This window comes from Nannospalax galili, unplaced genomic scaffold (assembly GCF_000622305.1).
Source record: "Nannospalax galili isolate Female #2095 unplaced genomic scaffold, S.galili_v1.0 scaffold208, whole genome shotgun sequence".
Taxonomy (NCBI): domain Eukaryota; kingdom Metazoa; phylum Chordata; class Mammalia; order Rodentia; family Spalacidae; genus Nannospalax; species Nannospalax galili.
The window spans coordinates 41,053-58,389 of NW_008357998.1; the positions used below are offsets into that span (position 1 = coordinate 41,053).

The 17,337-nt window shown below is 41.0% G+C and overlaps 1 protein-coding gene and 1 pseudogene across 1 annotated transcript in view; one reads left to right on the top strand and one right to left on the bottom strand.

The window, feature by feature from the left end:
* Slc15a5 (solute carrier family 15 member 5) overlaps positions 1-17,337 on the top strand; it is a gene marked incomplete at its 5' end in the record, with an annotated part of 69,204 nt that overhangs the window by 37,161 nt on the left and 14,706 nt on the right.
* Positions 10,260-10,832, bottom strand: LOC115068104 (annotated as a pseudogene).

The following is a 17,337-nucleotide window of genomic DNA, read 5'->3' on the forward strand; positions in this document are numbered from 1 at the left end:
TATATTCCACAAATACAAAGAACAGTTCTCACGTTCAACGTCAGTATCAGGTCCAGCTTTGGAAAAGATGAATAAAGCATCACCCAAGGTTCTTCTTGATCTTGAGGACTCTGTCGTGCATGGCAAATGTCTAGGTCCAGGTAGGGTCAGAGACAGGAGCATCTTCACACCAAGAGCGTCTGGAAACAGTGTAGCGTGTGCTGCTCTGCGTGGTGAGCTTAGGAATACCTATTTCTGCTGAGGACTTCACATAACAAGGCCTGGAAGTAGAGAGGCACTGGGTGCATAAGAGGAACCAAGAAAAATCCAGTAAACGAGATGGGCAGAAATGAGAGACTGGCACGAGGCCAAGCGGAAGAGTTAAACAGAAGATCATGTAGGCCTTCGACTCACAGAGCCACCAGGGGAGTCACACAGCCTTCGGTCTTTGAAGATGACTGTAGATTTAATATAATTTGGAAGAAAAAACATGGCTTATTTGGGAGAAGTAGGAAGGGCGCAGTTAAAATAACCCAGGCAAGACAGGCGTGGTGGCACACGCCTTTAAACTCAGCACTCGAGAGGCAGAGGCAACGGCAGGCCGATCTCTGTGAGTTCAAAGCCAGCCTGGTTTACTTAGGAAGTTCCAGGCCAGCTGGTGCTACAGGGAGACCCTGTCTCAAAGACAAAAGAATAATAATAATAACAACAACAAGAATTAATAATCCAGGCAAACTAAGGTGTTGATAAAGTAGAGAGGACATGGGGGGCCGGGAGCCGTGAATGAAGACAACCTCTGTTCCCTCTCAGAGGTAAAATCAATACTGTTTGTGATGGTTTGGAAGCTCAGAAGGCGGTAGGGTACAGGGGAAGGTTATGGGATTCCAGAAGCAACTCACTGGACGGGCAAGGATTCCATTTACTAAATAGAAAAGACTTGGAAGAATACCTTGTAAAATTTGTCACCCTGTCACTTAACACATTGTTTGGCATAACGGTAACACACCTAAATAGAAACATCCAAAGTCCCCAAAAATCCCAACCTTGACTAGATATATAAATACAAAAGTCTTTAGCACAAAAATAACAGTTTAAGTCATAACTGAATGAAAATGCCTGATGTGAACAGTAGCATGAGGAGAAAAAGAAACCAAGGACTTAAACCTGAAGGGTTCAGCAAAAGAATGTGGATGGAGCTGGGTGTGATGGTACACACCTTTGGTCCCAGCACTCAGGAGACAGAGGCAGGTGGATCTCTGTGAGGCCGAGGCCAACCTGGTCTACATGAAGTGTTCCAAGCCAGCTGGTGCTACAGGGAGACCAATTCCCAGTACCCACACTGTGGCTAACAAGCATCCAAAACTCCAGTTCCAGGGGATCCAATGCCCTCTTCTGACCTCTGTGGGCATTGCACAACACAGGCGTACTTACACACATGCAGGTAAAACACTCATACACACAAAATAAAAATAAATAAATAAAAAAGGATGATGGGTGGAAGAGGAAACAGTTTGCTAAAGAAAGACAGTGCCCCAACAGGAAGTTGGGGGAGCAGATTTTATATATATATGGAGAGACAGAGTCAGAGAGAGAGAGAGAGAGAAACATATATGTGTATATATACATGTATGGGCCATATAAACATTTATGCAGTCACATGTGAATTTATATGTGTATATATTTATCCTTTCTCAGCAAACATTAGATTATTTCAAATACACCATGCTGCCAAATATTACTATGAGAGCAAGATGCCCATAGGTTTTAGGTAGCTACATTATGACTCCTCATAACATCCCCAGGAGCCATCTTGTGGTTGAAATGGGAATGGAAACTACATTGGTAGAGGTTGAAGAATAGCTACCAAGTAAGTAAAAAAAGGAAATAGCTCTTTGGAAGAACTTAGGACTAAGAAGACTTAAAAGATGAGTGATGACTGGAAGGGGATATGGGTAAAGTTGTCAGATTTGGCAAATAAAAATATAGAATGTACAGTTAATTTGAATTTCAGATGCAACATGAATAATTGTTTCGTATTTAAGTATGTCCCATGCAATACTAGAGACATACGTATGCAAAAAGTGATTCATGTAATACTGAAGACATGCTTATCCTAAAGTATGAGACTTGCTGTTTCAAAGGTAAAATGTAACTGAGAATTCTGTATTTAACTGGGAACCTGAAGTGGAGATTCAAGATACTGTTTTCTATGCATGAGTGTGTTTGACTGGTGAGCACACTTGGTATAGAGGCAGAAGTGAGAAACTTCAGGAGGAAGAAGGGAGAACGGGGCTGAGGCCCTGGGGAAGGAGACAGATCTCAGTCAGTGGCAACCCAGAGAGCTGGACTTCATCCTGAAAGAGGATTCTCTCCTGTACTGAACAGGAGAGAAAGGAGAAGGTTGACATGGAAACAGACGTAGAGGCTCTCTTTAAGCTCCCACCCCTCTTTTCTTTTTTAAAAAATATTTTATTTATTATTTTTATTTTGTGTCTATGAGTGTATTGCCTGCAAGTATGTGAGTGCACATATGTCGTGCAGTACCTGCAAAGGTCAGAAGAAGGTGTGGTATTCCCCTGAAACTGGAGTTACAGATGGTTGTTAGCTGCCATGTAGGTGTTGGGAATCGAACCCAGTTCTCTGTAAGAACAATCAGCGCTCTTAAATGCTGAACCATCTCTCCAGCTCTGAACTTGGCCACTTTTGATGAGAAAAGTCCCTATTATATATGGACTGGAAATGACCATGTAGCGAGAGATGCAGCTGTCTTCCCAACTCTTCTTTCTGTCTGCTGCACAGATGACAGTGATAGCTTGTTTGTTCGTGAATACTATGGGCACAAATATAAAACTTTTTCATGTGCTAATCCATTTCTTCCTCTGTTAGATAGGCATGTAAAGTGAAGTCTGGAGGAATCCTGTTTTCATTATTCATGTAACAGAAGTGCTCTTAACCACTGAACCATCTCTCCACCCCACCCCCATTTTCTTTATGAAATATGAACCACGTCATCTATGACAGCAAATGGGGTTGGGAAGAGAGTAAGGAGTGGAAATGCACCACCACTGGGCATGGTGGGCGTGGCTGTCATCGCAGCACTTAGGAGGCTGATGCAGGAGGCCAGGCAGGGCTACATAGTGAGACTCTGTGTCAACCAGTCTCTCTTACACCAACTCTCCTCTCCCTGCAAGGAGGGGAGAACAAGTAAAGGGGCTTGTTACTGAGAGGACAAATCACAGTGACTGAAGCCCAACATGGCCATGAGCGTGGACAGATCACTAGTGGCGGGATCATGGACAAACATCCAAAGCAGAATTGCTGTCAGGGATGCTCAGGTGTTCCATGTAGGCAAGATATCCAAGAGCTCTGAAAACAGTCTCCAAACCACAGACACAGGTTGGAAGACAGAAACTCTACACTCAAATTAATTTGGGGTCAAAGAGGTTTTTTTTCTCCAAATACGCAGAAGATGAGACAGGGTGTGGTGATTCAAATGTAGTGTCTCCCATAGGCTCCAAGTATTTAAATACTCGGTCAGTTGATGGTGCTGTTTGAGGAGGTCATGGAACTTTAAGAGGTGTGGCCTTATTGATGGAAGTTCATCACTGGGGGTGGATGTTGGGAGTATATGGCTTACCCACTTCCAGTTGCCCTGTCTGCTTCCTGTGCCTACTTGAAGATGTCAGTGGCTCCAGCTTCCTCATGCCATGCCTCCCCTCCACTTTTATCCCTCTGGAACCATAAGCCCAGCAAACTCTTCCTTCTGTAAATGGCCTTGGTCATGGTATGTATCAGAGCAACACGTAAATAACTGATACACAGGCTTTCTTCTAAAATTTTAAAATCAATAAATCTACACTATTAGCTAATTTGGCCTGGAAATGAACATACTGCGGGTACTTGACAAAAAATTCAATTATTGGGGCTATAGAGATGGCACAGCTGTTAAGAGAACTTACTTCTGCTCTCCCAGAGGACCAGAGTTCAGTTCCCAGCATCCACTCACAACTGCCTGTAACTCCAACTACAGGAGAACCCAATACCTTTGGCCTCTACAGGCATCTGCACTGTTGTACACATACCACACAAGCAGATGCACATACGTGCATAGTTAAAAAATAATAAAATAAATCTAACAAATCAATTCTTGTTATAGCCATGAAATTATTTAGATTTAGTACTTTACTATTTTAATAATTCCACTTAAAGATTGATTTATTAATTCAGTCCCCAAATATATATTGGATGCCTACTATGTGCAAGGACTGGGTGCATGGTAAATTAATAATGCCCAGGCTGATGTTTAATTAACAAGAAGAACCTTACAGAAATATTTGACACTCAAATTAATATCAGATATATTCATTTGACTAATGCTCTTACAATTACAGTTCATAGCTAATGGCATTATTGGGCTATTATCACGAAGCATTACCTCCCTTCTAAAACTCATTTCCATGATAATTCATTGAAATCATCACGAGAACATGCTATCTTGATGGGTTTTCCCTCCCGGTACGCCTCAAAAGAATGAACTCACCCTTACAAGAAAGCCTGTAATGCCAAATACCACCCAGGCCCATCTCTCTGCCTGTTCAGGTGAACAATGCCTCATGATTTCGCTATAGTTCTGAAAGGCACAGTGTCCCTTCCTGGAAACAGCAACCTGGCTTCATTTTTATCCACAGTTCGCAAGAACTGGGTATGCAAATTGGAGTCGCAATGCAGATGTTGTGATGGAAAGAGCCAGCCAGGTTGAACTGAGCATGGATCTGAGGCCCCATCTCAGTTCATCTGTTCATTCAACAAATATTTATTCTGTCTCCTTTATTTGACTTTAGCCAAATAGTTCAGCCCTCCTGTGCCTCTGGTTCCTTGTCTGTAAATTAAAGGCAATAATAATTTGAGTTCTTATTAGATAACTGGAGAAAAAAGATAGAAAAGTCAAAGTTAGAATACAGTTGTTAGGTATTATTTCCTTCAGGTATCATGAAAATTAATGTGTTTTAAAAATTAACTCAGGTAGGAGAGCTATGAATCTCAAATGAAGCATTTAAATCAGGTTGCTGAGAGAAGGAAGGGAAGAAATTAACATTTATTAAGTGTCAGTTATATGCAGACCTTGCTGTATGCATTTCACAAAGATATTATTTCACTAAATCTTCACAAGCCTTTGGGGGCAGATATTTGCAGCACCAACATATATAAGAAGAAAATGAGTTAAGAAAGGGTATGAGTTACCAGGAGCATATATCCGTGGTGGATTTCTTCTTCCAAAGCTCTCTTCTCTGCCCTGGGTTTATTTCCCGGGGTGCAGAGGCTTATGCACCCTTGAGAATGGCTGGTACATCCCTTTAATTGCACACTTTTGGCTCCCAAGTTTTTTTTAAACACATACACACACACACACACACGAAAAGAAATATGAACCTAAAATATAGTAGTGTATAAAACCACTCTCAGTTTTGTCTATAAAGAGTTTTATGCATCTTCAAGGTCACTGGTCCTACCAAATAACTTTCTCAAAAGATAATAATGAGGTCTAACAGAAATAATTGCTCAGGGTCCAACTCTCATTTGAAAGCATTCCAAAAGACATATGGAGAGTTTTCAAAGTTCTGTTGCAATCAGAATGGAACAGTAGCTAATAAAACCTGGAATGCTGCATCTTCCTCCAGACAACAGACTACTTAGGATATTTCACAGTGTACATAAGTACATGCCTTTCCTTTCTTATAGAATATTTAGAATGCTTCCAATGCTTTTGAGCTATAAATATTACCAAGGGTAATATGAGTTTGTATGAGTATACACCTTACAAATATCATTTATTAGCTCCTTAGAATGGAATCCTAGAAATGGGATTCTTCTTTCAAAAAGGCTGAATGTCTTCGACTATTGAGAAGTTGAACAAAACTGTCTTCTGAATGGCTACTTTGGTTTGTTACATTGGTATCTAACAATACCTGTTGTTTACCAGGGCCACAACATTCCGTAAAGCTCCTCCATTAACTTGTCTTTCTGGATTCTAGCTCTCCCCACCCTCATAGCTGATTCTTCATACAGGCTGACACTCTCTCCTGCCCCTCAGCTGCACAGGAATCGGACAATTTGAGGGCAAGCAGATTCTATGGACTACCTGTCAGTCACGTGGTATAGAACCTCCCACGCCCTCTAAAATGTGTAAGAAAGGACCCTTACTCTGCCAGATGGGCCTAATCTCTCCTCAGAGCCCTCACCACACTGTGCCTGTCTGTCCACCAGTACAATTAACTCCTTGTTAACTTGACATGCAAACACGTCACTATAAGCCATATCCTTTCCATTTCTTGTCTCCCAAGATCCCATGTTAATATCACAACATAAAAAACAGACCGACTTTTAAAAAGTTCCACAGTCTTTTAAAGACTCCTGTTTAAAAGTTCAAAGTCTCTTTAAAAATCCCCAAATCTCCTACCTGTGACCTGTTGTAAAATCCAAAATAAGTTACATACTTTCTGTTCTAGTTTGTTTCTCCATTGCTGTGACAAAACACTCTGACCAATACCAATTTGTGGAGGAAAGGGTTTTATTGGGCTTATATCTCCAGGCCACACTTCGTCACTGAGGGAGCCCAAGGAAGGAACTCAGGGCAGGTACGTGGAGGCAGGAGCTGAAGTAGAGATTAATGCTGCTTACTGACTTGCTCAGCCCAGGCCTGCCTGGCCACAGTATCTAAATTCAAATATACCACACAAAGGGTCCTTATAGAGTCTTTAAGGGACCCTCAAGCTTCCCTCTGAGTCGAGAAGAAGCCCATTTTCTTTGTTCTTTATGTCCTTTATGTATATTATCATTTAGTCATTTATTGCTAATATTTCTTAATTTTGACTATTTTGCTTTTATAGACGACTTTATTTTGCTTGTCTACTGACATATATGCTCAAACCCGTGGAGCAGTTTTCACTGTGATTAATTTTATGGCACTGGTCTATGGTTGTGGAATTTCATGGTTGAACATTTTAAAACACTTTAAAAGTATATTTTATTTATTACTTTAATTTTATGTGTGTGAGTATATTGCCTGCGTATATGTAAGTGCATCTGTGTCATGTAATGCCCACAGAGGCGAGAAGAAGGCGTCAGATTCCCTGGGAACTGGAGCCACAAACAGATGTTAGCTGCCATTGTGGGTGCTGGGAATCGAACCGCTGCAAGAGCAGCCAGTGCGCTTAACCGCTGAACTGTCTCCAGTCCCTTAAAAACTTCTTTACTGTGTTGTGTTGTGAGGGGAAGCATGCCTGTGCCTATGCATGCTTGTGTACCATGGTGTTCCTGTGGAGATCAAAGGACGAACTCTGAGAGTCAATCCTCTCCTTCCACCCTGTCCAGACCGCTCCTCTCGTTTCTGCTGCAGTGTATACCACAGGCTAGCTGGCCTGCTAGAATCTTTGAGATTCTTCTATCTCTGACTACCATTCCAAACACAGGAGTGCTGCGATTACAGATGCATGTCACAGCATTGGACTCTTTTTATAAATTAAAAAATAAATTATTTACTATTTTTATTTTGTGTGTATGAGTATATTGCCTGCATGTGTGTAAGTGCACCCGTGTCAAGCAATAACCACAGAGGTCAGAAGAAGGTGTTGGATTCCCCTGAAACTGGAGTTATGGATGGTTGTTAGCCACCATGTAGGGGCTGGGAATTGAACCCCGGTCCTCTGCAAAAACAGCCAGTGCTCTTAACTGCTAAGCCATCTCTCCAGCCCCAGCAACTGAATTTTTTAGGTAGATTCTTTGGATTGAGCTCAGACTACTGGGCTTACACAGCAAGTGCTTTACCAACTGAACCATCTCCCTGGTCCCATGGTTGAACACTTCGAATTTTATCTTCACATACATGAATCTCATTTTAATGTTAAAGAAAATAAATATGTAATTGGTTTAAGGTAGACAACATTTACAGTGTTGTTTGGCATGTGATAGGAAAAGTTGATTGAAGTATCCCATAACTCCAGTGTAGACCAAATTACACGAATCCACTTGTGTTAGGGTGGAAGTGATCCTAGGTCTTCCGCCATCAGAGCTACTTCCAGGCTACGTCCTCTCCGTCCTTCTCTCTTGATCTTGATTCACTGTCACATTCCTTTTCATTGTTCCGATTTTAATGATTACAATTTTTGATACAGATTTATACCACATATTCATAATTATAATTTTCCTTATGATTATTATTCGATTCTATATTCTCCATGATTTATACTTAGAGATCAATTTTATAATTATTTAAAATTATTTACTTATTTATCGATTATTTCATGTGTCTAAATGTTTTGCATGCATGTACATAAGGGCACCAGTGTTATGCAAAGTCCACCCAAGCCAGGAAAGGGAGTCAGATCTCCTGGAACTGGAGTTACAGATGGTTGTTAGCCACCATGTGGGTACTGGCAGGTCTGGAAGAGCAGCCAGTGCTCTTAACCACAGATCCATCTCTCCAGCCCCATAATTAATTATTTTATCAATTATCCAATCCTTAACTTTTCCTTTAATATTTAATCTTTTAGCCAAGCTTTTCTTTTTCTTTTTCTTTTTTTTTTTTTTTCACTAGTTAGTCCTGGCTGGCCTGGAACTCACTAGGTAGACAACTCTGGCCTGGGACTCACAGAGATCCACCTGCCTCTGCCTCCCAAGTGTTGGGTTTAAAAACTTGTTTCACCACACCTAGAAATACTTTTCATTTTAATAAGATAAGGAAAGTTTCCAAGTTAATTTTATAAAAGCTGCTCTGTTAGCATAGAATAACATAACATTTTTGATCTCTTGAGGTGCTGAGGACCAAACCCAGGGCCTTTCTGCATGCTAGTTAAGCAGTGTATCACTAAGCTACATCCTCACCTGTTCGATATTTTTAAATGCACTTCAGTATTTTATTTGTAGATATCCTGAACATTTCTTATTGGATCTACTATAGGAATTTTATGCACTTTTTGTTTCTTTTTGACTATCGTGAACTGACTTTCATTTTCATTACAGCTTGTTGAGATTGTTGTTAATATATAGTAGATCGATTTTGTTTGTATCTGCACAAAATTTCTTAATTTTTCTTGGTAAATATCAAGGATATTTCAATCATTCCCTTTATGTTTTCAGCAAAATATCTCTTCAAATAAAGGTAATTTTTATTTTAAAAAATTTGCAAACCATGGGGCTAGAGAAATGGCTCAGCGGTTAAGAGCACTGACTGCTCTTACTGAGGACCAGCACTCACATGGTGGCTAAAAACTGTTGGAGACTCCAGTTCCAGGGGATCTGATGCCTTCTTCTGACCTCTGTGGGCATTGCATGGCACAGGTGCACTTACACTCATACACATAAAAAATAAAAATTAAAAATATTTTTTTAAAAAATTTACAAACTAGGCAGGGTGGCACATGCCTTTAATCCCAGCAGAGACAGAGGAGACAGGAGAGCTCTGTGAAGTCAAAGCCAGTGTGGTCTACAGAGTGAGTTCCAAGTCAGCCAGGATTATCTAGTGAGACCCTGTCTTTTTGAAACAGAGTTTCCCTGTGGCCCCAGCTGGCTTGGAACTCACTCTGTAGACCAGACTGGCCTGGTCTGGAACTCATAGAGATGAGTTCAGAGAAAATGGACGCATCAGATAAAACAGTGGAATCAGTAGTCAACAACTGCTGCAGGTAAATGCAAAAGCCTCTGGGGACTGAAGTGTTGTTCTAAATATTCTGAAGGAAATCTCCTTGCCCCAAATTTTCTCATACATAATAGTAAATACTCAAGTTTTCAGAGTACACTAGCTACATAAGATGCATTTAAATGAAGCATCCGCCCAGCAAAGAAGCCAACATCAGAGTTTGTTTCATTGCATGCCATTTGCATAAGAAAAAGCATTAATGAAAACAGTAAGGCCTCGCGCAATCATTGATGAGGGAATTATTGACTGTACACTCAAGACAGGTGGACATACCATCTAAAATTTAAAAACTAGTTCCCAAAAGTACATAAGAAATTTCACATGATGAGCTTTTAAATATGGTTTCTATTTGTCGTTTCACATTATTAGAAAGGGCTTCAGCTGTAGTGCTGGAAAGTCACTCCGTAAATGGTGCTGGGGAGACACCAAGTTATAAACTGTAAAAACTATTCATATGGAATTAGAAAGCTAACATTGTGATATTCAAACTTACTTGAGTCACTTTTCATTCTCACTCAAATTAAATAGATATAATATTAATAATCTAAAAAACACCTATTTTGAAAGCAGCAAAAGTCTACTGAATTCAAGTTATGCATGTTGGGTGATGGATTGCTGAGGAGGCCTGGATGGGAATGGGCGGGCGCTGTTGCTCATCAATGCACTGCGCCACCCAGCGGAAGCCTTCGCTATAACCTTGCATTTTCAGCACTGCCCATGAAAACTTCCAGAGGCCAGACACTCGGTTCCTTCAGCAACATACTGCCCTTTCCTGTTGTCTGGCCATATAAAACAAACATCTCTTATAACCTCTCTTCACTGGAATCAAGTTCTTTTGATTCCAACAGCCTTTCACGGTCTACACAAGCCACAAGAAATGCAATGCCATTGATAGCAGGAAGGTAGTTTTTCCACACTCTTCGGGCTTGAACGTATCCACCCAGATCAAAGGCTGTAAACGTCATGCCAGCAATAGTGAGTTCTTCTGAGGTGGGATGTAGCCTTGGGATGTGCCGTCCAAGTCTGTCATCTTTCGGCCTGTGTAGCAGTGTTGATTTCCCTGCATTATCCAACCCAAGAAAGACCAATTTACCAGTTTTCTTATATAACCCTAGAAACTGCAGAAACCACTGTAAACCCAATCAAATGTGAAGGACATGCCCAGATCTTATAGGGTCTGTGACTCCAGAGAATTAAACTCCCTGCTCCCACCCACCCTGCACACTCCGAGCCCACACTGCAAAGTGTGATGGCTGCCATCAGCAACTTCCAGGTCCAGGGTGCCTCACTCCATCCCTATCATTTCAAATAACAGAATTTTCTTCTTTTTAAAGGCTGCATAGTATTCCATCATGAAGCCATTTAAAAAGTCTTTCATTAATTATAGGTAGTTTTGTTGGTTTTATGTCTTGGAAATTGAGAATAGCACAGCAGTGACTGTTGGGAATAGTCTGCACAGGGGTGCAGACATCTGTTCAACATACTGATTTCAATTACTAGGATACATACCCAAATGAGACTGACACATCACATGGAAATCCTATTTTTAGTATTTTAATGAACCTTCATAGTGTTTCCATGATCACTGTCCTCATCTACATCCCACCACTGTGCCAGACTTCCCCCATCTTCACACCATCACCAGCCTTTGCAGCCATCCATCTTTTCAGATAACAGCCAGTCTAACAAATGTAAAGGAATATAATTTCAGTTTTAATTTTCATTTTCCTACTAATTAGTAACTTGGGGCTTTTGTCCAAATATCTCTTAGCCATTGTGCTATCTTTGTGAAAACAAAAGTCTCTTCAGGTCCTTTGTCAAGTTTCAAACTTGAGTCGTTATCTCTTTGGTCAATATTTTTAGTTCCTTGCATTTTCTGGATATCAATTCCTTATCAAGCATATGATGTAATTTTTTTCTCCTAATTTGTGGATTCTCTCTTCACTCTGCTAATTATTTTTCAGGTTTTGAGAAGGTGTCAAATCCCCTGGAATTAGAGCTAAGGACAGTTGTTAGCCACTATGTGGGTGTTGGGAGTCAAACCCAGGTCCTCTACAAGAACAGCCAGTGCTCTTAGCAGCTGAGCCATCTCTCTAGCCTCTATCCTGTACTTCTAAAGAACAGAATTGTTTTGCTTTCATTACTTAAGGGGTGTCAACTAGAATGTACTAAAAACTTCAATTTGCATTATTATTCAAAACTTCAATTTGCACATGTCCAGGTTTGCACATGGAGGACAGAAGACAACCCTGAGTGCTGGTTCTCACTTCCACCTTGTTCAAGATAGGCTCTCTCAGGCTGGGCATGGTCATAGCACACCTTTGATCCCAGCACTTGGGAGGCAGAGGCAGGTGGATCTCTGTGAGACTGAGGCCAGTTTGGTCTCTGGTCTTGCAGAGGACCTGGGTTCAATTCCCAGCACCTACATGGCAACTAACAACCATCTGTATACCTCCAGTTCCAGGGGATCCGATGCCTTCTTCTGGCCTCCACCAGCATTGTACAACAGGGGTGCACTCACATGCGGGCAATACATTCAAATACACACACACACACACACACACACACACACATAAAATACTAAAAATTTGAAAACAAAAGTAGGCTGTCCCATCCACCACTGCATACACAGAATGGCTGGCCCACAAGTTTCTGGGCCTTCTCCTGTCTCCACCTCCCCTCTCACTATAGGAAGTTACAGACACCATGATTACACCCTGCTTTACTTGAGTGCTGGGGATCTGAACTCAGGTCCTCATGCTTACACAGCAAGCACTTTACCCACTGAGCCATCTCCCCAGCCTGCACTATGCTTTTAATAAATATAAAAAGTTCCTCAATGCACCTTTGAATGATATTCCCTTTGAATTCAACTTTGCCTGAAATCAGTATTTTTTTTTTATTTTATGATTTCTTCTTCTGTGGCAAACATGCCACAACACAGTGGTATCTGACCAAAGACAACCCTCACTATTGGTTAAAACTGAGAGTGAGGTGCCAGAGAAATGGCTCAGTGGTTAAGAGCACTGGCTGCTCTTGCAGAGGACCTGGGTTCAGTTCCCAGCCCCCACATGGCAGCTAACAACCATCCATAATTTCAGTTCCAGGGGATCCAATGCCCTCTCCTGGTCTCTACAGGCATTGTATGACATGGGTGTACTTATACACATGTAGGCAAAACACTCATGAACATAAAATGCAAATAAATAAGTAAATAAATAATTTTTAAAAAATACCAAGAGTGAAACTGATCCATTCTCAGAACTCTTTCCTTCTGATACCTCTTAGAACTTTCCCTGGAACAAAGGACTTACTCTCTATTCATTCAAACAGTATACCCAGCATGACATGAGAACATAAAAGAGAAATTTTGTCTTATCAGAGGAGGATTTTCCCTGTCTCCTCCCCGCCTACTCACTCAGAACAGCATACACAACCACAAACAAATGTTATCAATCTAATTGACCTGTTGTTTGCAAATTGTTGGTGAGTCATAATGACGGAAGTTCCTTTTGTCACCAACAGGGAGCGATGGCTGCACTTGACCTCACTCATTAATCAGTAAAATAAACAAAGAAACTAATCTAGAGGACTCTGTAGTCCTTCTGTCTCTATGGTGACTATGGTAATTTACGACAAGGAAAAGTTTTAATGAGCATCTATAAAGTCTACCACTCCATAATAATTTCTATTTGCATTTTCTTTACCAATCTATAAACTTCTCTTAAGCAACTTGAAGCAAACACTTCTGGGTACCTGAAAACTTTCTTTAGAATTATTTTAAATGAACAAAAAAACTGAGTTTAACAAGAGTTATTTAGGGAAATTCTGAGCATTGTCAAATATTTCGAATGTTCTGTTTCCTCAACCAGCAGGATAAGTAACTAGACATCGAAGGGTCTCTGTGAGCATTTACAAATGTCATACAATGAATGAGCCACCACACTTCTTATGCACCACAGTTTTCTCCCTGGGTTTTAACTTTTTGCTCACCCAAGCCTTGGAGAACTGTCTTTCAGTTCCTTCTAGACCTAAAGTCTGTACTTTGTCCCCTTTTGCACGGATGTTCCTGGCTTCAATCAACTCCTAGAAATGTCAGATGAAAAATGGCCCAAATGTGAATTATGACAATAAAAGTTTATAAGCTACTAAAATAAAGTTATAGGACTAAGAGCTGAGTCAACTGACAGGGTTAAATGGAACATTTTACAGCCAGGCCTGGAATAATGATTTTTAAAAGTGGCACACAGAACAGGAAGAAATATCTGAAAGGAAACGAGCCTGAGATCAAATTCAGGGTGCCTGATTTCTATGTGAGCTATCTCTCAAGGGTCTGGGGGATGACTTGACATTAGTGGAGGGCCTCTTTGTACCAGCCCTTTCCAATCATTCTTTCTTTTGCTTCTTTTTTTATATAAAAAAATAAAGACATTTATTTTTATTTTATGTGTATGAGTTTATTGCCTGCATGTATGTAAGTGCACCTGTGTTATGCAGTGCCCATGGAGGACAGAAGAAGACATTGGATCCCCCGAAACTGGAGTTACAGATGGTTGTTAGCTGCCATGTAGGTGCTGGAAATCGAACCCAGATCCTCTGTAAGAGCAGTCAGTGCTCTTAAACACTGAATCATCTCTCCAGACCCTCTTTTACATCATAACAACACAGTGAGAAAAGTACTTTTTTCTTCACTTTAGAGTGAAGAAACTGAGGCCTAAGTAATCTAGTTATTTGCTCTATAATAAGAAGTATTCACTAATAGAGATGAGATCTGACTTCCAAAGTCACCCCTAAGTCCAGGGGCTAGATATGTCTTCATAGTTCCAGTGTTCCTCTTGCTACTGAAAGACAAATGTTAGACAAAGCAACTTGTAGGTTTTAGGAAAACTCTGTCCAACCTGATGCTTGCTTCTGTACTGGCTATCAATTCAGGCAAATGTTCAGCTTCCCATAGAGTTCACCATGAAAGCCAGCTGTATAGGAATGTTATATGAGAGCTAAATAAGGAAAAATAGGAGATGAACAGGAAGATTAGCCTTATCACAAAAGCCGTATACTTAAAATGATACTTAAGAAAGAATGTAGAGGAACTAGAGGGATAGCTCAGCAGTTGAACACTGGCTGCTCTTGCAGAGGATACGGTTCAATTACCAGCACCCACATGGCAGCAAACAACCGTCTATAACTCCAGTTCCAGGGAATCCTATGCCCTCTTCTGATCTCTGCAGGCACTGCACGACACGGGTGCACTTACATACATGCAGGCAATACTCCCATACACATTAAATAAAAACAATACATATAGAAGGAGGAATGCAGAGCAAAGCCTAGTGGCATACACCTCCAATGCCTGCTCCTCAAGGAGGGCAAGGCAGGAGGATCATAAGTTCAAGGCCAGCCGGGACAACTTAAAGAAAACCTGTTTCAAAATTTTTATTTAAAAATGCCTGTGGATAGAGGTAAGAGGTAAAAAGACCTACTTAGCATGAGTATGGCTGTGGGTTCAATTCCCAGAACCAGAAAATAAATGAGTAAATAAATACTTTTTAAAAACCAAGGAATACTGAATATTTATCAATAACTAGAATAGGTGATATGGCACTCTGTTGTTTTATTTCTCAAATAATTCCACTTCTAAAATGTTTGGGGCCTAGCTTGATATTTGCACTACCTTCCACTAAGCTTTGTGGGACCCTCTCCCATACTGCTACCCCACATACCTATAGACCAACTCATAACCCATGGCGCTTTTCATCTAAGCCTGCTGTGTCCCCAGTGACAGATCGATGTGTACCGCCATTGGCCAGGGGATCCAGTATGCCGCCTGAAAGGCTGGTGTTTGCTGTGACTGCAAAATCTCTTAGAAATATTGTGTTTTACATCTAAAGAGCTTACAAAATTTATATTCTCCTCTGACTTTGTTCTAATATAAAGATAGTCCTTGCAGTTACTTATTATGAACAAAAATTCGTGCTCCAAAAAGAATTAATGCCATGTTAATTCTTGGGCTTTACATGCTCTGTGCAAAGTCCTGTTACTCCAGCCAGAGTGATGTGACGGTAAAATGGTGTCACTGTGTCACATGCAGCGTGCTGAAGAGAGATGGAAAGGACAGAAATATGACTGGGATACTAATTCAAGAGATAAAGGAAATAGGACTATTTGAACAAGCTCAGCGGAATGGTTTAGTTCTTCCTGAAAAAAGGTGGGATATTATCTTACCTTTTCTTGACCCCCATTCCAACTTCCCTTGTTAAAGTCCAACCAAATGTTCAGGTCCTACACAGACATGCGTGTACAGAAAGAGACAGAGCGAGACAGAGAGAGACAGAGACAGAGACGTGGAGAGAAGAAAGAAACAGGGCTACAATAGTCAATTAGAAGACATAGCAAAACACTCATGAAACCACTCACCTAAGCACCAGGTGAAGACATGATGTTAGTGTACAATAGAATAAGCATTTCCTTGATAAGGGTGCACAAATTAATAAAACAAGGAAGTAGAACTTAGACAATAGCTCTAAGTTCATTACCAACTCTTTTTTAAGGTAGAGCCTGACTCTGTAGCCCAGGCTACCCTCAAACTCCTGGTTCAGCCTGTTGCCTCAGACCCTAAGGGCTGGGATTTCAGGTGTGTGCCTCTTCAGTAACAATTTTTATTTATGGGATCCAAAACTAAAATGGACACAAACTAATTTCATGGTTAATCTACAGTCATGATGATCACTGGAAAATTTAATCACAAAAAAAGAAGCAGCTTTCGGTGGGAAGCGGCTCAGTCCATCACAGCCGTCGTTCTAGACTATCAACCCTAGGTAGAACATTTCATTAAAATCCCACCCACAAGTGTGCACTTCTCAGGGAGAGGCTGAGGGACACTTTCTGGTTCAAGAAGCACCCCACAGCCCACATGCAACACTGAAGGTCAAGGCTGTTGGCACATACACTGGTTGTTCTGAGCATGGACCATCCCTTTTCACTACAGTTGTAGAAGCCGTTCCTCTAAAAAGGCAAGGAAATATGCCAACATTGGCATTTAGATGTTCAAAGATAATGGACAGGTTCCTGTTCTCAGAAAACAGTATCATCTGGAAAGGATCCTACCCACTCAGGACTGCAGTTGAGTTCTCCCTGTAAAGACAGAATTTCCTTTCATACATTCCACCATGTTGTTAAAACTAGATCATGTTGCTGTTTTTAGATTGTTAGCTAAAATTAAATGCTGCATGTATAGTATGTGTATTTTGAATAGGCATACACCAAAATCCATTGAAGAGGGCTGGGGAGATGGTTCAGCCATTTGTCTTTCAAGCATGAGGACCTGACTTCAGAGCTCCAGAACCCACATAAAAAGCTGGGCATGGTGGTGTGCACTTGTAATCCTAGAGATGGAAAGGTGAGAGGCAGAGACAGGTGGATCCCTAGAAGCTCATGGGCTAGCTAGCCTGGCCTACACAGCAAAGTTCTGAACCAATGAAATGCCCTGTCTCAAACAAAAGGCGGAAGGTGCCTGAGGACAGCACTCAAGGTTTTCCTCTCACTTTCATGTACACATACCATGTATGCATGTACACACCTTAACCTGCCACACAAGAAGATGCACATACATGGACAATAGACAGAGAGAGAGAGAGAGAGAGAGAGAGAGAGAGAGAGAGAGAGAG